The sequence below is a fragment of the Nyctereutes procyonoides genome, unplaced genomic scaffold (assembly GCF_905146905.1).
Source record: "Nyctereutes procyonoides isolate TBG_1078 unplaced genomic scaffold, NYPRO_anot_genome, whole genome shotgun sequence".
NCBI classification, from domain to species: domain Eukaryota; kingdom Metazoa; phylum Chordata; class Mammalia; order Carnivora; family Canidae; genus Nyctereutes; species Nyctereutes procyonoides.
Window position 1 is genome coordinate 9,766,897 of NW_026575132.1, and position 24,862 is coordinate 9,791,758.

Here is a 24,862-nt window from a genome sequence, read left to right on the forward strand (position 1 = left end):
CACTGTCTAGTGAAAGGCAATTTTCTAAATAATTTTATTAGTAGTGTGAACTGTAAAGTTGTCATTTTCTCATATGTCCCCATCTGCTATCAGCCTCCTTTTATTGTCAGAATGGATCCAGGCACCATATCCAAGTGTCTGTAGGACTAAAGGAAAAAAAATGGATAAATTAGACTTCATCAAAACTAAAAACTTTTGTGCTTCAAAAGATACTACAAGAAATTGAAAGACAAACCACAGAATGTTAGAAAATATTTGCAAATCATATATCTAATAAAGATGCAGAATATATTTTAGAAACTCTTACAACCCAGTAATAAAAAGAGAAATAACACAATTTAAAAATGGACAAAGGAATTAAACACATATTTCCCCAAAGAAGATATGTAAATGGCCAATAAGCACATAAAAAGATGCTCAAAGTCAATAGTCATTAAGGAAATGTGAATGAAAACCACAATGGAAACTACTTCATTGCCAATAGGATGGCTATAATCAAAATGATGGATAATAGTAAGTGTTGGTAAGGAGTGTGGTGAAATTGGAACCCTTATCCATTGCTGGAAAAATGAAAATGGTACAAACACTGGAAAAAAATCAGCAGTTCCTCAAAAAGTTAAACATGGAATTACCAAATGACCACTCCTAAGTATGTGCCTGAGAGAATTGAAAACATATGTACATGCAAAAACTTGTACACAAATGTTCATAGGATTATTCATAATAACCCAAAGTGGAAACAACCCAACTGTATCAACTGATACCAAAATATAATACACAAAATGTGGTACATCCATATAAGAGAATATTATTCAGCCATACAAAAGAATGAAATACTGATATATTCTACAACGTGGATGAACCTTGAGAACATTGTTTAAGTGAAAGTAGGCAGACACCAAAAGCTACATATTGTATAATTCCATCTATATGAAACATCCAGAATAAACAAATTCATGGGGATAGAAAGTGAATTAGTGATTGCCAGAGGCTGAGTGAAGGGGAGGGGAGGGAATGGGGAGCTGATTGCTAATGGGTACTGGGTTTATTTTTGGGGAGGTGAAAATGTTCTGTAATTAGATAGTAGTGATGGTTGTACACCCTGTGAATATACTGAAAACCACTGAATTGCACATGTTAGAAGACTGGATTTTGGTATGTGTACTTCATCTCGATTTTTTAAAAAAGCATATGTGTAGAGAAACAGAAAACATGGGAAAGATTGAGAAGTTGTGATAATCATAAGAAATTTATCCCAACGGCCTTGAGTGACAAGACCTCAAAGGGGGCTAAGCAGCGAGACAAAAATTACCGAGAAATTCCACTTGCATTAATGGCAGAAAAAAAAATCTACACTGAGGTATAAAACACTAGAGACTACTTGATGGCACCTTCTCCCTGTCACACTCTCAACTCAAGGACTCTTGTCCCAAGGCCAAGTTAAGATGGTGGTGGTTCTTCAAATTTGCCTTTCATTACCACATGGATGTGTCTCGGAGACACCTCAAACTTAACATGTCCCAAGCAAATCTCCTTGTCAGAACAGCCATCCCTGAGATGCTAAGCCAGAAATGAGAGAGTGATCCAAGATGCTCCGTTCTCTCTGCGCATGCACCCATTCAGTCCCACCTCAGAGAAATTGCCTACATCTGTCCCTCTCTGTTTATTCCTGTGGCTATTGTGTTATTCCAGGCCATCGTTATTTCTAACCTTTGTAGTAGTCTCCTTATTATTGTCCTACATTTATTTTGCTTCCCTTCCAAACCATTCCTCAGATTAAAGCAAAATTCATATATAAGTTTATGGAAAAACACACATGGACATATGATTATGTTATACCCTTGCTTAAAACCCTTTAATGGGTTTCTTTCTATTCATTCCAACAGAATAGTATCTGAAATCTCTAAGGTGGCATGGGTACCCTCTGTGATCCGGCCCCTGACCATCTCTCCAGGGTTGTCTCATGACCCCCTTCTTTCCCATCAGAATTTCCCATTCTGTTTCTCACTCTGAATTCTTGGTCCTCTGCCTGAAAGGTGCTATCATTTCCATCCCTCCTTCAGTCTGCTACTATGTAGTGCTTCTTAAATTTTAAAATGCACACAAATAACCTGAAGATCTTGTTAAAATGCAATCAAGCAATCCCAGAAGCAAGAAGGTATGATGGAAGTGGTCCGTCTAGAATCAAACACAAGTAGGATTGGAAGGAACCCAGTTATCCACTGCTGTTGTATCAGTATCTTTCCTGCACTTCATACCTGTGGCTACATGGTGGAGAGAGAGGTCCCTCATGGGGAGGAGGAGAGAGAAGGAAAAAGTCTGAGCTTGGTTGCCAGGTATGGGAAGTGTCTGCACTACAGACCCACTCAGAGGTGGTAAGGGGAAATTCTCCCAATGGGCAGAGTTTTGGGTAGTGCACCTGGTTACCCACTTTGTGTTGAAAACAGAATGACTCAAGGTTAGAGTATATATGTGTGGTAGCAAATGGTTTGGCCAGTTGGGCAGGACCTGGAAGGGGAAAGATTGGAAGACTGGGGACAAGAGGCTCATGAACGGGTATATGGGAATGAGCACAGGGTGTCAAAGTGTTCATATTGCACATTAGAAATGTAAACTGTCCACTACGTAAATTTAGAAAAAAACAATGTGAAACCTTACCTCTCTTCCATTCACAAAACAAGTTCATCTGTCTCCTTTGAATGAGATGTTATGCCAATATAGTTGGCTAAATGTTGTGAAGTTGCATCGAAAGCACTTGCTGCTGTGTCCACCTGAGACCATGTTGGTGAAGGCTGTGGGGAAACAGACTCTTCTGTGCATGATTCGTCATATAGTACACAACATTTTGGAAAAGTGAGTTAGTTGGGCCTCTCAGCAATCCCACCCAGAAATCCCAGGTCCAGGTGAAATCTCTCGCCATGAAAGAGGCACTAAACAACCAAGTACATACACAAAGTGGCATTTGACATTAGCCTTCTCTGCCATTGGTCACCCACTGCTGACACAGAGTGTGGAAAGAGTCATGACAGCAGAGATTGGTGCCATGCCTTCAGGTAACTGCTGCTCCTGCTGAATGCAATGTCCAACCTGCCCCAAGGCAAACCAGAAATAACCCCCAAGTTAGCACCATCCTTCCAGGGGGAAGCACCATTACCCACCAGGGGGCAAACTGACACCTCCACTCTGGAAGGAGCAGTGTTTTACGTTAGCAGAAATAGATAAATATGCATTCTGAGTAAAGGTTTGCCTTGCCTGCCTGTAGGGCCTTGGCCAACACCACCTGAGGGCTTACACAGTGCTAAGTACACTCTCGTAAGATCTCCACTTAACATTGCATCAGACCAGTTTACAGCCAAGTAAGGGCATCTGCTCTACAGCAATGGAGTGAGAGTGTGACATGCAATCCACTGGTCATATCACATCTGTACCACTCGGAAGTGGCTAGTCCAGGAGAGCAATGGAATGGCCTAGACCAATGCCAGTTAGGAGCCTTGTGAGGATGGAGCTCTAGCCTCCAGGATGCAGGATACTTGAAATCAAACAGTTAACAAGCTGGCAGAAAATATCTAGACCTTTATACCAGATTATGGTTAATATCCATCGTATATAACTAAATTCCTCAAATTGATAAGTCAAAAACCTAATAGAAAATAGCCAAAGAACAGAAAAATAAATACAAATATTCATTAAATGTATAGCAAGATGGAAAAACCTCAAAGTAACAAGAAATGCCAATTACGGACTGTCACTTCACCTATATATTTGAAAATGGTGGCATGGCTAATACGGTGTTGGCGAAGGCTGTGAGGGAACAGACACTCTCGTACATGATGTGCTATCCCAGCACACACATTTTGGAAGGTGAGCAAGTTGGACTCAGCAGCATGCTTTCCTTTCAACCCAGAAATTCCAGATCTCAGAATTTGTGCAACAGAAATACTTGCTCAAATGTGCTATGTTAAAGCCTAAGAGTTTTCATTGCAGCATTGTACGTAATGGTGAAAAATGGAAAACAACTTCATGTGAACTGATAGAGGACAGTTTAAGACAATAATAAAAAGGCTAATAGACACGTGAAAAAATGTTCTACATCACTTGGCATCAAGGAAACACAAATCAAAACCACAATGAGAGACCACCTCATACCTGTCAGAATGGCTAAAACTAACAACTCAGGAAATAACAAGTGTTGGTGGGGATGCAGAGAAAAGAGAACCCCTCATACACTGCTGGTGGAAATGCAAAATGCAGCCACTCTGGAGGTTCCTCAAAAGGTTAAAACTAGAACTAGAACTAGGCTAGAACTTCCCTATGATCCAGTGTTCACACTATTAGATATTTATTCAAAGGCTACAAAAATAGTGATTCAAAGGGGCACATGTACCCCAATGTTTATAGCAGCACTGTCCACAATAGCCCAAATATGAAAAGAGCCCTGATACCCATTGACAGATGAATGGATAAAGAAGATGTGGTATAAATATACACTGGAGTATTACTCAGCCATCAAAAATAATGAAATCTTGCCATTTGTAGCAATGTGGATGGAACTAGAGGACATTATGATAAGCCAAATAAGCAGAGAAAGACAAATACCATCTGATTTCACTCATATGTGGAATATAAGAAACGAAACAGATAAACGTAGGGGAAGAGAAAGAAAAATAAAATAAATATAGAGGAGGAGGTAAACCACAAGAGACTCTTAACTATAGGGAACAAACTGAGGGTTGCTGGAGGGATAGTGGGGGGGGGAGGATGAGGCAGTTGGGTGATGTGTATTAAGAAGGGCACATGATAGAATGAGCACTGGGTGTTCTATGCAACTGATGCAACTAGTAATACCCTATATGTGAACTAAATTGAATTAAGAGTCAAAAAATGTTTAAGAGAAAAAGAACTTTATTGAGAACTTACTAGGTGCCAGGCACTGTTCTAACTATTTTACATGTATTAGCTGATATAATCCTTACAACAACCCAGAGAGACATACTGCCATTTTATCCATTTCATAGGTGAGCCTACATAACTTGAAAAAAAAAAGCAAAATTTGAAATAGTGCGAATAGTTGATTTCATTTTCTAGAAGCCAACCCAAACAATTAATGTATGTACACAAACATGCATGGGGAAATTCTGCGTGGATATGGAGGATTCTGGTAATCGTTAGTTCTGTGAAGTGAAACTTGGGAAGGAGCATTTTCTGCTTTATACACTTTTGTATTTATTAATTTTTTTAAAAAAAATAAGCACTGGTTTTAGAATTTAAGAACAACACCTAGAAATTAACACCTAGAAATTACATTAACACCTAGAAATGCACCTGAATGCATTATATGTACCTGATTTTGTTCCATATCACTGACTCTAAAGAAGGTTTTGTTGCTGTTTATAAGAAGAGATTTCATTCGAGGGCAGGAAGAAGTGTGTGTGGTATAAGAACTACGTTGATATTGATGTTCAAGTTGGCTTAAGGGAGGAAAAAAGTGGGGGCAGCAGAGGAAGATGGAGAAATAAGAGGCATGGGAGCGTCGATGGACAGGATTTGATTAGAGGAAAAACAGACACCCCCCTGTCCTGGAAGAGACCCCAGGAGAAGTCTAAGGGCCTCTCAGCTCTGTATCCTCCTCACAGCCCTCCTGAAGGCAGACGACTGTATTCAGGGGTCCACACTCAAGTTCTCGTGCTCCCCTTGAGAGGTACAGTGAATCTCAAGTGCATTCAGAGCCTGACCATTTGCGGGAATGCCTAATTATCCTCATTATTCCTCCCACCAGTATTTTTAAGCTTCCCTGTCCTAGGCACTGGGAACCAGTTACCTGCCATCATGGAGCTTACACTCTGGTGAATTCTTGAAAGATTTGCCTTCGAGGTGTCTTCTCTGACTTTTCCTCATATCCTCTGATCTTTTTAAGATCACACATAACCTAGAGATTGCTTGAAGGGTAGCAAGTTAAGGATTTGACCAAACGTAACAGCCAACAAATTGAAAAGGGCATAGGAATAAATAGAGAACATTTCAACTCCTGAAATATGTTTTTAACAAGCTCATTTGGAGGAGGGAATGGCTTTCTCAATTCCAAGTAATAAAATATTTATTTTAGGTAGCTGTGCTCAAGTTCAAAATCATTTATGTGTTGGCTTGTTTTTAATATGTACTCAACTAATTATATTCCTGTCAAAGTGATCACTGTTACAATCATCTAAATACATTTTTCCCCTTTTTTTAAGGAAACTGCTATTGTAAGTGACAGCAACTCTCAGCTTCATTGTCCAAACTCGGAAGTCACTTCTTTGGCACCACCTGCTGCTCTCTCTCTTTGGGGCCGCAGTCATCATAGAAGGTGTAGGAAGCAGCAAAACCAGAATTCACCTAGCTCAGGTAAGACTACATGTTAACAAGTTCCAAATAACTATGGATTAGGTGGCTTCTTTATGGTCTGAGCCATGGGTTAGGGTTTTACAGGACAAAGATGCTAGGTAAAAGGTTTTATCCCTTTTATAGGAAGAAAATGTACCCTCTCCTTAATTTCTTGTATCCTTCTCTGGATTTCTGTATTACTATTGGAAGTTTATTATACTCCCATTAAAATGTGAGGGTAAGTGGTCCAGAGGGCGAGACACACCATCTGTGTCACCTTGCCTCAGGACCATCTCATTGCCTCGGGAAGGAATCCTCCCTCTGGGAAGGTGGTGGGTCCAATGCACACAGAAAGGGGACAATCCGTATTTATTTGATTCCTATAATAAAATGAGAAAAAACAAGGATGCATATTCTATGTTCGATCCATGTAAATAGCCATGCTATGAATTCTACCGGAAAAAAAATACTTGTGTGATTTGGATATTTGAATTCAGCCTGTTGTGTAATAGTCTTTAATCGAGACTATGTATGTTGACTATCCCCTAAACTAAGTTATGAAGCGTTGGGGAGCAAGGATTATGTCTGTTTTAAAAATACTTTCCTAGACCATAAGGAATTTGTTGCCCTAAAGGTTGTTGGCAGATCACTGAGCCAGAGGCCAGAGGGAAGAAATATCACTGGTCTTTTTGTCATTTTGCATTTGAGGAACTCCTTGGATCATCAGAGGTACAGAGCTGGGCGTGTTAATCTCAAGGCCAAATTTGTATAGGATTTTTTAACTCAGGTACTGAAGATGCGTTAGTAAAAATGTCCAAATGTGAATGGAACATCAGATAACCCTCCAACATCAGAACAGGAAATGAAAAGTAGAAAAGCTGGACCTCTCTTTATGAACAGAAGACTTTACAATAAATCCCTCCAATTCAAACCCTTTCCCCCGCCCTGACCCCAAGCAGTAGCAGAATGAGGGAGGCAACAAAATAGATGCAGATAATCTCAATGTCTGTGATCTTGGTTGAATCCAATTTGAAGTCATGCCCTGGATTGACTTTGACGGCTTCCTCTCCCAACTGCCTCCATGGAGCCTCTGCCCAGAAGGCTTCTCTCGGCATTTGCAATGTGAACCATCCCAGCACTTGCAGTTGATACCTGGCAGGCCTGTGCCTCTGTTTCATTTCTGAGAGCTTTCTACCTATCGCTTTCAGGCGGGATCCTCTGTGTTCTTTGCTTTTAAGAAAATATTGCTGAAGGCCATGGCACCCAATGTGGATTCTACACCCCAGGTGTGGACTGGAGCATCTACACTCCTAAGGAACCACCTAGAGCTCTCCACAGAGCAGTCCATTAGAAGCTGGGGGGGTGAGTCACAAACTCCTATACTGTAGAATGAAAACTGTCTTGAACAAGAGGAGCAGAGATGCTTGAACATTCTCCTCCAAGGAAGAAGGCCAAAGGACTTGACATTTATTTGTTGATCTTTATGATGCATGCCTCTCAAGCAGTGTTGGCAAGTATTATCTATCCCTATTTACTAGGAGGAGAAACTGAGGCAGTCAGCCAGAAAGTAAAATGAATTTTCTATATAATTATTCTTAGCACCGTATCAGTTGTTCATGATCATTTTAGTGTAATGTATGTTTGAATAGACTATGCTTATCGAATTCGTCCGCGTGGGTGACTTTGATGCAACCGCACTGTTATTGGAATGGTGTTTGGAAGTATTTAGGATTTTAGAAACCTTTTTTTTTTTTTTATAAAATTTGGTAGTTTTATTTATTTTTTAAATATATTTTTTTAAGATTTTATTTATCTATGAGAGACACAGGGAGAGAGAGAGGCAGAGACACAGGCAAAGGGAGAAGCAGGCTCCATGCAGGTAGCCCGACGTGGGACTCGATCCCGGGCCTCCAGGATCACACTCCAGGCTGCAGGTGGCACTAAACCACTGCACCACCAGGGCTGCCCTAGAAACCTTTTAATTATGTACTTAGAGCTAGCTAAGAGAAACGGTGACCTTTGGGTTGTTTTTATTTTCATTGTGGCTGTTGCTATTACAGAAGTTATTTCAGTATTATTAATGCTTAGGAAATCATAGACTCTTAGGAATTAGGAAAAAAATCACTTATGACTCATAAACCTAAATTCCATTGAAATGCCTTTGAAAAGACTTTTAAAGTGGTACTTCCCCCTTTTTGCCTTTTAGAAACTTTTAAATTCTTATTAAATTTCATATATGTATTCTGTTCTGCTAAGGTACTTTTTTTTTTCAACGATGCAAATGGATCCCAGACAAGCTTTATTGCAAGCACCCTCAGGCGAGGTTCCACAACTCACGGGGGGGGGGGGGGGGGGGGGGGGGGGGTGTAACTAAGGTACTTTTTAACTTTGATTCTATTATTTGAAAATCTGATGAACATTGCCCTCTATCTGTACGTAAGTTGTTGATTAAAATATTGGACATAATAAGCCAAGCAAAAACTATGAGAAAATAACCAACACTGTTAACATTGAGCTGTTGTTCAGTCAAGTACACACCCTCCTGTGGTATCATGCATTTAGATTTCTCTATCCCCTCCACAGAGGAGCACAGACCCTGTCAGGTGCCTCGTGAAATCCCCGTGCGCTGTGTCCACAGCACCGATTAATTTTTCAGTCTAGCAATCTCGTCTCAAAAGGGAATGAAGCTAGTTTTCCTAAATACTCAGTCTCCTCTTTGGGACCATGGCCCCAGGCCCTCTCATCAATAATCCATTCCAGAAGACATCCAGAAAGTTGCCCAAGGGCAAAGTCAACCTCACCTAAATCCATCTTTTTGGAAACCAGGATCAATGGTCGCCTGTCTCCAGTGTTCTAGCACTGCTTTGGTTTTCTGTGATGTCTCTAAAAGATCCCTGACCATGGTTTCACAATCTCATTTACAAATAAGTTTAAGGTCATGGGACATAATTCGCCTTGATTGATCTGGCTACTGGAACAAATTTAAAGGCTAAGCGCTTTCTTATCATCTCTATGTATCCTCGGCTTCAAGTCTTTTTTTTTTTTTTTTTTTTAACTGTGCTTATCTGATGCTTTTAGTTTATGGAGTATTCCTTTGGTGAGAAATATGGGAAACAAAAATAGGAATAAGATAACTCTGACTTCTCTGACTTCTGTTACTATTACTCCATTTTCATTGAGTTGTATATCTGGTCTCTGTTTAATATATTTTAGATTGATAGTATTTTCTGCAAAATACATCCCTTAGACAACTTGACATTGCTCTGCACCACAATTTTGCCTTTGTTATCTGTTTGCCCCATTACTTCCATTATCTGTTCATGTCCTCTCTTTGTTTTTGCTGGTCAGAGAGCAATCTGGTTACAGTGCCTTCCCAACTCCTTAGTTCTTCCTCATTTACAATTATATTCTCCAAATTTCATTTCTGAGAGCTTCCTGTGTATTTTATGCTATATTTTATTGTTATAGTTTCTGGTAAATGGGAGGAAGTCCATCATTGCTCTGTGCTTTCTGAAATTGGCTTTTTATAAGTCTGTGGCCCTAAGTAAGAACACTGATGTTCTTTTCCTTCTCGTTATAAATTCAAACATGTTCTCCTCAAACATTCTGTCACAGGCTTTGTGACAGCCATTCCCCTCATTTATTCCCCTCATTTTTTGAGCCAGGCAAGGACCTTTTATACCTTCTTCTTTAGAAATAGTAGAATTTTTCAAACCTGGGTAATTGAAGGATCCCTTTGTGGCTATATCCTTTCTCTCTTCCAGTTTTCTAATTTGCTTAAAGGAAACCTCATCCATACCTTTGGTTTGACCAAATGACCTGTGTTGTCTACCCTGCTGAGAGCTGGATGTTGGTTCAACTGATGGATGAGGTTGGAGGTATGGAAAAAAAAAAACCCCATATTGGGGCTACAGAGGATGTTTTGGACAAAGGAAGCTGGTTTCAATAAGCCAGAGGTAGAAGTCTCAATATTTAGCCAAAAACTGGGGGATAGATAGAAAAGCAAAGAAGACCAAAGATCAGAGGGTTCAGTTAAAAAACAGTAAGGAAAGAAGAAGGAGTAAATCTAGACCCTTACCTTCAATAAACACTGAAGAGAGTTGTGTGCACATTTCTGTTTCTCTCCCTTTTAGCTCTTACCCACAAAGCCTCCACCTTGTTCTTTCCATTGAGGTTCCTGGATTTCCACTCATGTTTATATTTTATAATCATATAACCTCTACCTTCTTTGTTAGTTTTTTTAAAATATGGCCAGATGCCACTAGTGGGTCTCATCCCTCTGGGTTTAGGTGATGTCTAGTAGACGACAATGGCATCACTGCACCAAAATTGCAAGTCCTCTCTCCTTATCACCCACAGTCTATGCTCTCATATCCAGACATCAACAAACAGCTAACTCGCCCTGAGTACTTTTTATATACTAGGCATGTGCCATGGCAGGTGCTGGGTGCCAACTGTGCAGATGACAAAACTGAAGTACAGGGTGCTGAAGCCACTGCCCAAGATCACATCAGTAGCAAGTAGAAGGGTCGGGATTTGAACCCAGGAAATCTGGTTGTAAAATCTGTGTTTATAACCCCCTTATCTGAATCTATTTATTTTTCTGATACTGTTTTCTTTGTTCATTTTTCCTATAGAATTACCAGGACCTCTTTATTATTATTATTATTATTATTATTATTATTATTATTATTATTATTACTTCCCTGCCTCCACAACATAACTAGTGTCCTCTTTGGTTTCATATATTAGAACATCATCCAGGTAAGCTTTTAGTCTTCTAATTTACTTATTTCTTTCTCACATGTATTCATATGTCCTTCTGTAAGTTTGGCTGAGTGCCTTCTGTGTTACGAGCAGGGTGACCATGGTTCTTACCCTTAGGGAGAATCTGTCCCAGTCAGCAGTTCTGATTTAGGGACAGTTAATGTCTTTAAGGGATCCACGAATACGTAAAACTTTGTGCAAAATGTTGGTGTATTCACATGTGACTTTGACAGTATAGTCACAGAACAGAACTGTCATCAGATTCTGAAGAGTCTGTAACCCCTCCCATAAATACGAGAATCACTGGTCTAAAGAGACAGCGAAATCTTATAATACAGTGACATCCTGATTAGATCGAGATACCATGCTCCCAAACATGCTTTCCCAATCATGTGAGAGTACTCCCTCTTTGATCTGGTGAGTCCTTCCAACGTTACATGATTTCTTAAAACTGTCTAGTGACTGTCAGGAACTTTAAAGGGTCTGAGATTTTTACTTATAAGCTAACAAGTTAGGCTAAAACAGTTCGATGGACGCTAACAGAACACACAAGACTCCCGAGTCAGAGACAGAAGACTTTATTCTTCACAGCAATAGTATAGCTAGTGTATTTTCATTTCCAATTAGCTCCCCAAGCCCCAATTCCCACAAGGCAACGTGGAGAGGGCCAGTTGACACCAGATGTGGGCTGCATTAAAGCAGAGGAACCCTGAGATTAGGGAACTCAAATCTCTTATAATGGGTGGTAAGCCTCCCCGAAGGTGATGTTATCTTTATTACACTGAACAGTAAGCATTCCTGCTAATTCCTTCACAGGGAGACACTGTCTGCCTTCCGAGGCTGCTCACTGTAACAGCATCTTTGAAAAGATAGTCTGGACTAGAAGTGGTCAGTGCCTCTGTGCATGCAACGTGTTCATCTTTGGCATGTAACTTGTTCCCCTCTAGGGGTTTCCTTAGTCCTTTCCCTTCCTCTTCACTGACTTCCTGGCCTCCACACTTCCACTGAGTGCACTCCAAAACTGTACCCTAAATGTCTTCTGAGGACACTAGTTCAATCTAGAAAAACTACCAGGATTTTGCATATGATTCTGGAGGAGGGGAGTGGGAAGGAGAGTCCCAGTTATGACCAAGGGAGACATGCCAAGGGCAGAGAAGTGGCCTGTGGTTGAAATTTTGTGCATTTCCTTCTACCTGGCAATGTATACTGCTGTCCTGGACACACACCCACTGTGGAGAGTGGGGAAAGTTTTCATCCTGAGAGTACGAGACAACTGATACCTGCTGAGCCAGCACTTCTGTAGTAAATAGCAAAGCATCACACCCATTACATGGAATTGGTTTTCCAGGAAAGCACAATATTGTGCATTAGAGACTCAGAGGTTTACCATTTTGCCTATCTCAGTGAGGGTAACCAGATATTTTTCTCAGAAATGCAGACAGGTAGCACCTTAATGGCTTCTTCAAGAGTGAAGCTTATAAAAATAACATATTCTAACTGAGAATAGATTAGGCCATCTTCCTAAAGTCTAGCTTTGTGACAAGGAGAAGCAGAGAAGAGTCAATTCCTCACACTGCCATTTCAGCAGTGCATTTTATGGAATCACAGCCAAAGTGAAACATTTTTGTGAAATAAACGCCTGTCCTCTCTGAGTCCAATTCCATCTTTGATTAGTACTAATGGTCTATGAGGAAGAGAGGAGAAACCACTTCCATCTTTCATGTTGTGCAGAATCAATACCCACTAAGCATGTGTAACATCCATAGGACATTAGCATCAGACCCTCCTCTGCCTCTCCCTTCACACACAGCCCCCCAAAAAAACCTATGGTAAGTAAGAAAGAAATATTATATAATATTAATTTCAAAAATACAGTTTTCTCCTATAAAAATATACCTTATAAGCTACAGAAATTGTGTAGCCAGAGATATTTGGATTCCTAAATTGGATGGATAGAGAGAGAGAGAGATGTGGAAAAGTGAGAAATGAGTTAAGATGATGCCAACAGGGACATGCAAGGAAATATGTCCACAGAGAAGACTGAAGAATGCAGACTAGAAAACTAGGTAAACAAAACTGACATGAATAATCCATGTAAAACTTTTGTTATAGTGAGTAGCAGCTATAAATATTAGTATTACTATTTACCTGAGGTGGGGAGGCGAGACAAATTGTGGTAACATGTATTTATATATTTGTTCGTTCATTTTTCAAGTCATTTATTCATTCATTATTTATTTGAAATTATGTTTTCTAGAATCTAGGTACCTTCCATGATCACCTATATTTCATTTTGTTTCCTCATGAATTTAAAGATTACTTGAATCAATTTGATTAGCTAGAACACTGTCATCAGATAAGCACAGAGGAAAGACTTGTGCCAGATTCCCAGGCTGAAATAGATGGAGGGGTCATAGATCCAGCAGAAGGAGGACTCCTTCAGGGGAGCCAGCTCCTGGGTCTCAGTGGCGACCCAGCGTTGGAATTCTCTTGGGCAGCCTGCTCCCCACTCCTGTCTCTGAAGGTGTTGTTTTGAGCATTCGATGCTTTAATGAATGGGAAGCACTGGACTGTAGTAGACAGTCAGGAAATTATAGTTGTTATTAACAATTACACGCAATACAGTTATATTTTACAAGCATGAACTTCGTTATCAAAATGCACAGCTCCCAATTCTGCTACTCTTTAGCTATATAATCTGATAAATTATTTAATGTTCCTAAGCCTCTGTTTCCTTATCTGTAAAAGATGATTATGATCATGAGGATTTAAATTATATCATGTCTGTAAAATACAAAACATTAGGCTGAGCACATACCAAGTGCTAAATAAAATGTCTACTGCACTTAATACAGCTTCTACTACCACTGCCCCTACTACTATCATCATCATCGATATCATTAATACCTCTTTTGTATTTTTTTAAGATTTTTATTTATTCATGAGAGACATAGAAAGAGAGAGAGAGAGAGAGAAAGGCAGAGGGAGAAGCAGGCTCCATGCAGGAGCTGATGTGGGACTCGATCCCGGGTCTCCAGGATCACGCCCTGGGCTGAAAGTAGCACTAAACCACTGAGCCACCTGGGCTGCCCCCCTCTTTTGTATTTTACCACACTAGGATTCCTGCTTTACCATCCTTGTTTTCCTTCAATAGAGTCCATTTGCTGTCAAATGAATAGGAAGGGAAATGTTGCTTGGGCCAAGAAGAAAAGAAGCCTGAGAACAAACCTAGGATGTCTTTCTCACTCCTCTTTTATCTGCAACTTTCCATATTTGGCCTGTCAGGATGAACCTGACCAACAAGGCTTGGGGTGCTGGTGGGGACCTTGTGAACGTTCTCAAAGCACTTATCCTTCTCCCAGTGCTTCCACCCCTTCCCTTCCGTTGGCCCTCAGCCATCACAAACCCAAGTCTTCTTGGGAGGCAAGGATCCCCATGCTGGGCCTGCAGGAAATGCCAACTCACCAACGATGGTTCCAGCATGGTGATACCAACTTTCGGTGATAGGACCCTGCTAAAGTCCCAGCCTTGAAACTTTCCAGCTTGGGTTTAACTTACTCCTCGATATAATTGGGATAATACTTCAAGGAAGCTGCTGGGAAGACTAGATGATACACAGAAGTGATACACATAAAGCCCCAAACACAGTGACAAATAAATAGTAGTTGCATAGTCAATACTAGTTCTTCCTAATAACTGATGTTTGAAATTGTGCTTGCCAGTCTTGGCAAGAGATGGCTTTCTAGAAATTAGGAAGTGTCCAGGGAATTAAAAATTTCTATGTACACACTTTTTGAACCAGCAGTTCCACTGCCAGGAATATACCCCAGAGAAATAATTAGAGGTAGGTCAAAGATTTATTATATACTTGTCATAATGTCATAACAAAAATTAGAAATAAAGTTTCAATAATAGAGGATCATTTGAATAAATCATGGCATAACATATTATTGGAATTTAAACTATCTTGAAAAATGTTTTTTGTGTAATAACTGAATTTGAAAACAAAAATGATTTAAGTAAAAAAATTAATTAAGCACTGACACCAAATTTATAAAGAAAAATATTGTCTAGATGTACAGTATGTGCACATAGACACAGTGAGAATAAAAATGGAAAGAAATATACACATTAATAGTAGTTCTCTTTGTATGGTTGTATTATGAAGTTATTTTCTAAATTCTACAGCAACTCTACATGACTTTTTTACATGAATATGTATTAATTTTATAACTGCACCTACAGAAAAATTTTAAACAGAATGAAATTCCTACAGATGTTACAGTAGTTACAAATGCATTTCCTCTGCGGGTGCTGGGTGGCTCAGTCAGTTAAGCATCTGACTCTTGGTGTCAGCTCAGGTTGTGATCTCAAGGTCCTGGGATCGAGTCCTCCCACCGTCCTGCCCCTTGGGCTCAGCGCTGAGTGCAGAGTCTGAGATTCTCTCTCTCCCTCTCCCTCCCTCCCTTCCCTCACTCACACACTCTCTTCCTTTCTCCCTCTCTCTCTCAAATAAATAAATAAATAAATTGAAATAAGAAGGAAGGAAGGAAGGAAGGAAGGAAGGAAGGAAAGAAGAAGAAAGAAAGAAAGAAAGAAAGAAAGAAAGAAAGAAAGAAAGAAAGAAAGAGAAAAAGTCTCTCTGAAAACCAAGTTTGCTTGGTTTCCAGTGGAGATTGGAAAGGGGAGAGGAAAAATGCAAAGACTGGCATAGCTGCTTACCTGGTGACCACCAAATGTCACTGCCTGAGCTGGCAGTAAAGGACAGACCTGCCGCTAGCATTTGCAAGATCTGAAGCAAGAGTTCAAACCAAAGATGCCCAGCTCCCCTGTTCCTGCCCAGCTCTGCCCTGCACGGATGCCATCCCTGCCTGGACTCCGTTTACATGTCCCAGCTCCATCCCTCTCCCAAAAAGCCGTGTCTTGGCCATCACAGAGGCTTAGGGATGAGTCCCTAGTCGTACTTCTGTCTTCCCTGGGAGGAAAGACTAGGGCAGAGGCCAACATGAGCCATGGAAGTGGGTTTGGAGCCTTTGGGGCAGGGAATTCAGGTGTAGTGTGTCCCCACAGCTTGTGGCTAGAAGACAGGGTACTGGCTGAGAGTGGAAGATCCCTTTGATCCTGAGGACTCCCCGCCCCCTGGGGGTGGGGGGTGGCAAAAGAGGGACAGAATTGGAACCTAGAGCCGAGTTCCAGCGACCCAAGGCCTAAGGACAAAGTTGGGAATGGATCCTGGAAGCCACATTTGATGCTTCCGACATCAGTAGAAATATAAATAAGAATGAACTCCAGGATGGCAGTTTATATGCCTAAAAAATAATGTTCCAGGAAATCGAATAAAGTGCTTAACCTAGCCTTGCTCATCTTCAGCTGTAATTCTCCCTGCATCGCCTCCCTGCAGTATGTCAACTAATCAAGTTTAGTTCCTGTTGGAACCTGACCTTCCTGGTGGCGCCCTCCCAGCTAGCAGAGCTGTGGTCCGAGCTGCCCCAGCCAGCAAAGCCATTTCCTGTGCCACTGAGCTCTGCTTTCCGGCCTGAATGGTTACCACCTGTTTTTGTTTTTTCTCCCCCAAAACCAAGGCGTGATGATTTTCACAGGCACTGATTCTCGAGCTTACCTATCACCTTTCCTCTGCACTCCCACTGCACTGGTCCAGACTGTCTTCATTTGCACTGAGATTATTGCAACAAATTCCATACCTGGTCACCTTCCTCCCAGCACCTCCCCATATGACCCCACTTATGACAGAAAGAATTCCTTAGGAAGCTTTTTTAGAAATGTGATCACTTGTGTTTCACTGGATTAGAGCCTTTTGCGGTATGGCCCACGAGAAGCTCTGAATTTTTATGAGGTTCCCCTGGTCAAATACAAGCAGTCTGCAAGTCTTGTATTGAGAACCACTGCATATCATGGTCAAATTAATCTTCCTGAAACAATGGCTCAGAAATGCCGAGTGGCTCCCACTGGCCCCAAATATCATCACAAATCTGAAGCTTGCCTTTTAAAACTTTCTGTAGCCTGGTCTGACCTGCCTCACACACCATCTCCTGGTCCCTCCTCTGTGGTCAAGGCCACCTACTTGATTTCTTCCTGACACCTTGTAGGCAGCCTCCCAGCGTCCCATCTGAATTCCCCCCTTGCCTTTCTTCCAGGAAGCCCCTGCTTGCTCTCTGACTGCCTGGCGAGCCTGCTGTTTGTACCACTCTTTCGACACTTAGCTTCTGCTACCCCTAATTGCAGTTCATCTTTCTCCAGTGGGACCCAGGAGCAGGTATTTAGCAGCTTCCTGTTTTCTCTGTCCCCGCCTCCCACCCCACCTTTTCCTCCAACCAGGGTAGAACTGAGGAGCTGGTCTTGTCTTGCACCACCTCATCTCCCCTCTCCCCATTCTGGGGCCTTCCAAATAGGACAGATTCAACGCCCATGATGCTTATCAACCTTTGACTTGTTTTTACTAAAAAACTAAAACATTAGTTTTTCTTAAGACTTGTACCGAATTGTATGAAAAAGAAGAATTTCAGCCTTTGGACCCAACCCAGGAACATATATTTCTACCTGAACTAATGGTATGTTCTTTTTCTCCTGATTTATTTCTCTTTTTATGCCAACAGTGAGGGAATAAACAGTCCCATCAGCTCATCCTCAGTTGATACTTTCCAGCATTTTTTTACTCAGGTATCTTAACCTGAATGTCAAAAGGAAAATGTGAAACATCTTCAAGGCAAAACACACTCATCCTTATAATTTGTTTCTTTGGTTTTCATCCATTAAAAATAAAGCCAGGATAAAAAAGGGATTTAAGGGATCCCTGGGTGGCGCAGCGGTTTGGCGCCTGCCTTTGGCCCAGGGCGCGATCCTGGAGACCCGGGATCGAATCCCACGTCGGGCTCCCGGTGCATGGAGCCTGCTTCTCCCTCTGCCTGTGTCTCTGCCTCTCTCTCTCTCTCTCTCTCTCTCTGTGACTATCATAAGTAAATAAAAAAAAATTAATAAAAAAAAGGGATTTAATATCTGTCATAACAAATTGTACTTACTCAAAATGTTCATTGGCTTAATATCAGTTTGTCCCCATGGTCACCTTTGCACTACTATCACAGTCAGGAATGTGTGAAAGGCATTTTTTTCTCCCAGGACTTATCCCTGGGTGGACCCTCCTTGTCCCTGCCCTCTCACCTAGTAAAATTCTCCCTCTGTGATCAAAGCAGGAAAGTCACAGTCCATTCTCGTACACAAGCATCTTTATTAAAAATCCCAGAAAAATCCAGGGTACAAACCATCGGCAGATGAGGGTAGTTTCCACCTCCAGATCTCTCTGAGAGGGATCTGAGAGTTTGGCAGAGTTTTTAAAGCATCTAACTGCCTCTTTTTATTTTTTTTAAAGATTTTATTTAAAAAAAAAGGATTTTATTTTTAAGTAATCTACACGTAAACATGGGGCTCAAACTCATGACCCCAAGATCAAGAGTCACATGCTCTACCCACTGAGCCAGCCAAGTGCCCCTCTTTTATTTTTTTTACTTGTTCCTCCAGGCTTCCATGAACCTACATGTAATTGTTTCACAAACTTCTGTTGAGAACCTCCCAAATGTCAACACTGAGCTAGGCACCTGGGATACAGAAATGACACATTCCCTGTCCCTCAGGAGCTCACAGTCAAATGGAGTCAGACAGATGTGCCAGTAACAATTCTCAATAGAGCATGTAGAAGGTTCATATGACCTAAGAATCAGAGTCGGGAGTGAGCAGAGAGCAAGAGGTGGGACAGGAAGAGAAGAGAGAGACTTCTCCAATGAGCCAAACTTGAGCTAAAGCTTGAATTGTAAATAGAAGTCATCAGGAGGTGGGAAGGTAGAATGGGCATAGAAAGGGAATTCTATTTTTTTAATAATAAATTTATTTTTTATTGGTGTTCAATTTGCCAACATACAGAATAACACTAGATAAAGTAAAAATCACGCAGGTTGGCTTGTGGCTTTGAAGAACTTGTAACTTTCAGGGAAACCCAGAAATTCCAAATGACTAGGGCATGGCATGTTGGAAGGTCTAACCTCACCCCTACCGTATAGGTTAAAGCTGGGAAGGGAAGAGGAGGCCTGATCCTGACAGGTCTATAATACAGGCCTAAAGACTATGAAGTTTTTGTACATGTAATGGGGAGCCTTCACAGGATTTTGATAAAGGATATTTACAGTTTTGAAAGATCACTCTGGCTATTGTATGGAGAAAATTGGATTATAAGTAAATGTAGGGTGACAAGTGGGTATCACCATAGCCCAGGAGAGGGACAGCGGTATCTCAGATCAGGGTGCTGGTGGTGAAAATGGAGAGAGAGGACAATTGGGAAATATGGTTAAAAGGGAAAATCAAGAGGGATATTGGTGGATGGGTTGGATATAAGTGGGTAAGAGAGGAGCGGAAAGGGTCAGGAGTGATTCCTAGGCTTTCGGTCTGCACAATGAGATGCTAAGTTAGGGATATGGAGCAGAAGCTCCTTTGAGGGGACAGATCAGAATTTGTATTTTCACATCCTTTTTAGAAAGTCCAAAGAGAAATGCCAAGTAGGAAGTTGGAAACTTGGAGGAGAGGTTGGGATTATTTACATTTCCATTTGGCCTTTTGGGCTCAAAGCCAGGGGAATGGTAAGCACATGGCGGAGGAGAGGCCCTGGATCTAAGTCCTTAGGGGTTTCCAACAGTTAATGAATAGCTGCAAGGATGAGTGGACTCAAGAGGGAGAAGGAGAAGCCAAAGAGGGCATACAAATTAGAAGGCAGGAATTCCAGAGGCATTAGAAAAGGATGTTTTGAGGAGAGAGTGGTCAAACGCAACAAGTACTGTTGAGAGATCAAATAGGATGAGTCCAGAAAACAGTGGCAGAGGTGGCACCATCAACTGTCACAAAAGCAGAAAGAAGTGTGTTATGAGGGAGGCCCATTGTGCCCCTTAGAACTCTACCTTTTCCCATAGGGTATTTTCTGCCCAACTGCCTATTTACTCACAAGGTTGTAAGCTTGAGTGAGCTCTGGGAGGGAAGGGTGGTGCTCACCTTTGTGTCACCATTGCTTGGCACAGTGACTCTCAAGTTTTTGATCATGGCCACCTATACCTTTAAAAATTATTGAAGACCCCAAAGAGCTTTTGTTTTTGTGGGTTATATCTATTGACATTTGTAATATTTGTAATTAAAACTGGGAGATATTTTATTTTATTTTTTTTTAACTGGGAGATACTTTAAACATCTATTTATTTGAAACTCATTGTGCATTAGCATATATAACATGCTATTCATGAAGAACAACTATATTTTTCCAAAAAAAAATCATTGAGAAGAGTGGCATTGTTTCACAATTTTTTGCATATCTCTTTAATGCTGGCTTAAAAGAAGACAGCTGGATTTACATATCTGTGCTTATATTTAGCCAGTCATGATACCACACAAGGTCAACCTTTGGGAAGCTCCACTGTACACTCATGAGAGAATGAGAACATTTTGATTACAAAATAGTTTTGACCTTGAGACCCCTGAAAGGGTTTCAGGGACTCTCAGGGATCCTTGGACTCTAAGAACCACTGCCCTGACCTGTTGAGAGGAGTATATGAATTATTTCATTAACCCAGAGCTTTTAATACATTCCCAAGGACTTCCGTCTCTGTCATCATTTCCAACAGAACACATAATTGAAGGCAACAATTATAGAATCCTCATGATAAAGAACTCATTTAGCCAGTCCACCTTTAATTATTATTCCCATTTCCATCCCTTTAGTCAAACAGCTTGTACCATGATTTTCGTTGAAATTATTGGGTGTGAAATGACTTATGAAAACATGGAAATCTCACCAAAAGATCTGCCCTATTGATGGCTCCCACAATGAACAAAATAGTTTTATATAAAATATTTTTGTAAGGATATTATCAAATTTAATTTTTTAAAAATTAAACAATTCAGTTCCCTTGAGAAATGATTCCCTTGTTAATTATTAACCAGCAGAAATGGTTTAAGCCATGCTTCTTCCAGATGCATGGAACCATTTCAATTTCAAAGACTGGGCAGGGAGCCTGATGCCCTTGGGTTCATGGTTCTGGTCACATTAACCATCTGTGTCACCTTGACCAGGTCACTTCCCATCTTTGGGCCTCACTATTACTTTCTTCTATAAAACTAGACCAGTGGTTCTAACACTCATGTAAAGGAGCAATGGGAAGTCAGGGGCTTTTCATTGAATACCATATTCTTTGCTGAGCACCATAAAATAGTGGCAAATTTAGTTAGACTGGGTGGAATAGAAAGTTTTAGACCTAGAAAATATGTATTATATGATCCCTGTGCTGGATCAAACCAGTGAGCACAGAAGCCCATTAAAAAGAAAAGAAGAGAGAGAGGGGAAGAAAAGAAAAAAGTCATGCAATTAAACATGGTCAACTATTTGCAAATTATCCTCATAAATAGTTATTTTCTAATTGTTTATTCCATCTTACTATCAGCTATCACTTGTGGTACCATGGCTTTAGAGAAATGGTTGGGAGGAAAACCTTAAAGAAATTCTGTCCATTAACTACTTGTGTTAATTGAAGAAGGTCTCAATTTTCACCTATAGCTGTGAAACCCCTCAATTTTGCATTGGAAACCAGAAACTTTCCTCATTGGCTTTAAAAAGTCTAACATTCTATGCTTTTGGCATACTTCTGCTGTTCAACAAACAGACTTTGAAAGCCAAAAGAGCTTCTAGTCAAATCTCTAAGTGTACATAAAGCAAAGCCAATTCTGGGGTTTTCCTAAATTCACCCGGCTAGTTAGCAACCAGGCTGGACTTAGAACCCGGTCTCTGTTTACTGGCATGCTGGGCTTTTCCATGCTTCAAGCTTGCCTGATAAAACAGCATACACACTCCAGTGCACATATAGTTCATTGTTAATGTTCCATCATCATCTGTAACTTAGCCAACAATTATTTCTTCGGTTGAGAAGTTGACATTAGAAATCTCATCTCTGGCACATAAGATTCTTGATTGTTTATAAGTTAAGATTTAATTAAAATTCATTTAGTTCTTTTTTAAGCTACAAGAGATGGAAAAATATGCAAAGCAATGAATTTAATTATGCATTGATTAGGCTACTGTTCTATAAGTATCTGTCTTCCTTTTGTTATCCATGGTAGGTTCTGTTCATTCTTGTTTGGTTTGTGAGCTATAATGAAGTCTGTGTCTGTCTTTGAGATCAGCATTAAGTCTGCCCTTAGGGCAGCCCGAGTGGCTCAGCAGTTTAGCCCTGCCTTAGGCCCAGGGCGTGATCCTGGAGTCCCGGGATCGAGTCCCACATCAGGCTCCCTGCGTGGAGCCTGCTTCTCCCTCTGCCTGTGTCTCTGCCTCTCTCTCGCGCTCTCTCTCTCGCGCTCTCATGAATAAATAAATTAATAAAAAAATAAAAGTCTGCACTTACCTATTGTAATGGAGGGCAGAAGATCTCAAAAAGAAATTTCTGACTGTCCATGGGGAGAAGACTGCCCAGATCACTATAGAAACACTAATGAAGTACCCCCAAAGCTCTTCGTGTGATGGGGAACACCTTTCTTGGTGGGCAACAAAGAAGCCATAGTTCCTACTTCCTATGTTGAAAACCAAAGTTAGTGAAAGAAGATGTGAGTTGTAGCATCTGGTCACAAAGTACAATACATACCTGATGAGCCAGCTTGTTATATAACTAATATCTCTGGCTCTTCAGGAGCAATTGGCCTCTCGTTCCTACTCAAGAATGCAATTGGATTTTTTCTGAGGTTACAATTTCTATTCTTCAAAGTATCAGTAAATAGTTAAACAGATGTTTCTCTCAGGTTCTGGAGTGAAGAAACCTACAGATGGGTTTACTCCTTAGGTCAAATTCCACTCAAATATGGGGAAGTTTGGGGAGGAAAGAAAGGCTTATTTGTCATAATTTTATATCACTTTGCTTATTAAACCTGTATTAATCACTTCTAGGTTATAGTGTCATTTACAACACAAAATCTAGTTGGCTTCTTTTCCATTCATAATAATTCTACCTTTTTAGGGCCTGATGTGAAATTTAAAGTTTCCCATCCAATTATTATCTCTCTTCCAAGGATTTTGGGATTCCTTACAGTGACTAATGTAAAAGAAGGTACATTCTGTTGATTATAACAAAGTCCTTATCTTGCAGTTGGTACTGCTAAAGAAAGCTAAGGCTCTCTGACATTAACCAAATCACAGGATCATGCAGACGGAGGAAACCATATCTGGTCCTGTAATGCTGAACCACATCTGATCTTTTGAAAAGAGGATCTCCTAGATTCAGAAAATTCTAGTAAAGATTGCACATCCTCTCTTGAGAATCCATTTTCTGCTCATAGCTGGAGCTCCACAAATGTCTGTTGATTTATCTAGAAACTCTGTCAGCTGTCTCTAACCACCTCCGTTATTCATGAGTCCTTACCCTGGTTTTCCCTCCAGCAGCAGATGCGATCAGCTACCACGCTGTCTGTCACATTGCCCACAGCATCTTCGCAGGCCTCCTGGTCACCAGGTGTTTCTTCAGTGTCCCTCCTCCTACTCAGCAGAACCAATTTCAGTGCCTGTCCCAAAAGTATCCAACAAGGAGAAGCATGTATTTTTTTTTTCACAACTTAGGACGCAATTCTCTAGATCAGTATTACTCTGTGCAGAGTACAGGTGGAAAAAAATCATTTTTAAACACTCATTTGTTTATTAATGTCATAGTTGCTAAGCATTTACCCTGTGCCAGGCACCAGGCTATATGCCAATAAATCAAGCCTACTGAGAAAGATATGATTTCTTCCATAGGAACTACTAGTATTATGGGAAAGATAGATATTTTAAAGATAACTATAGAGTGATATATTAAGTGGGGTACTTGACCTTTGTATTTTCCTTTATCATCAGAGGATTCTCTCCCCACAATCTAAGGGATGCTTTCCAAATTGTACTGTCTTTGCATTAACCCAGTTATAGCAATTTTTAATTTTAATTAAGGAGTATTTGGGGATTTCTAAGGAAGGAAAAGATTAAAAAAAAAACTATTTCAAATGCTGTATACACTAACTGTAAAGCTAGATATAAAGTTATAAGCACTAAGTAAAATAAATACTTTGTGTACTTATCCTTTTATTAATACTTCTGTATTTTCTATTAGCAAATCCATTTGACTTAGACAATGAGAAAAAAATAAAGTTTTTAAAAAATTTTTGCTTTCTATCTTATAGAAATGTACTAAATAGGTATGTGCAGTAAGAGCATGGGTGATACTAAGGAAATCTGTACCTAATATGCCATTTTCTGTAATTATTACAGTCTTTTGGATCACTGAAAATTGTAGTTTACACACACACACACACACACACATCTGTTAGTGTTACTGATTCACCTATGACTTCAATACTACAGAATCTCTTCATGGTTCTGACTTTTAATCTGAGAGATGAATTTATTTTCTCAATCTTTATTTACTTTGCTTTTGAACTCGGATCATGTATAGTAAACATCCTTTGAAGTCTAAATAAATATCTATTTTATAATCTCAAAGGGCAAGTGTTCAATGTTAGATCATAGTCATGTTAAAACAAGTCAAATAAGTTTATGCCCTGAGTTCACAGTACAATTTTTTTAAGATTTTATTTTTGTTTATTCATGAGAGGCACAGAGAGAGGCAGAGACACAAGCAGAGGGAGAAGCAGGCTCCCTGCAAGGAGCTCGATGTGGGAC

At 40.4% G+C, this 24,862-nt stretch overlaps 1 long non-coding RNA gene across 2 annotated transcripts; it reads right to left on the minus strand.

The window, feature by feature from the left end:
* Nucleotides 1-16: 16 nt before the first annotated feature.
* LOC129522724 (uncharacterized) lies at nucleotides 17-22,724 on the minus strand. 2 transcript variants are annotated; one of them, XR_008666965.1, is made up of 3 exons: nucleotides 22,569-22,724; nucleotides 2,659-2,792; nucleotides 17-146 (listed from the first exon to the last, which is right to left on the minus strand). It is a non-coding gene; the product is annotated as an uncharacterized LOC129522724 (long non-coding RNA). The 2 variants fall into 2 exon arrangements; XR_008666964.1 differs by lacking the exon at nucleotides 22,569-22,724 and adding an exon at nucleotides 9,162-9,217.
* Nucleotides 22,725-24,862: the final 2,138 nt, after the last annotated feature.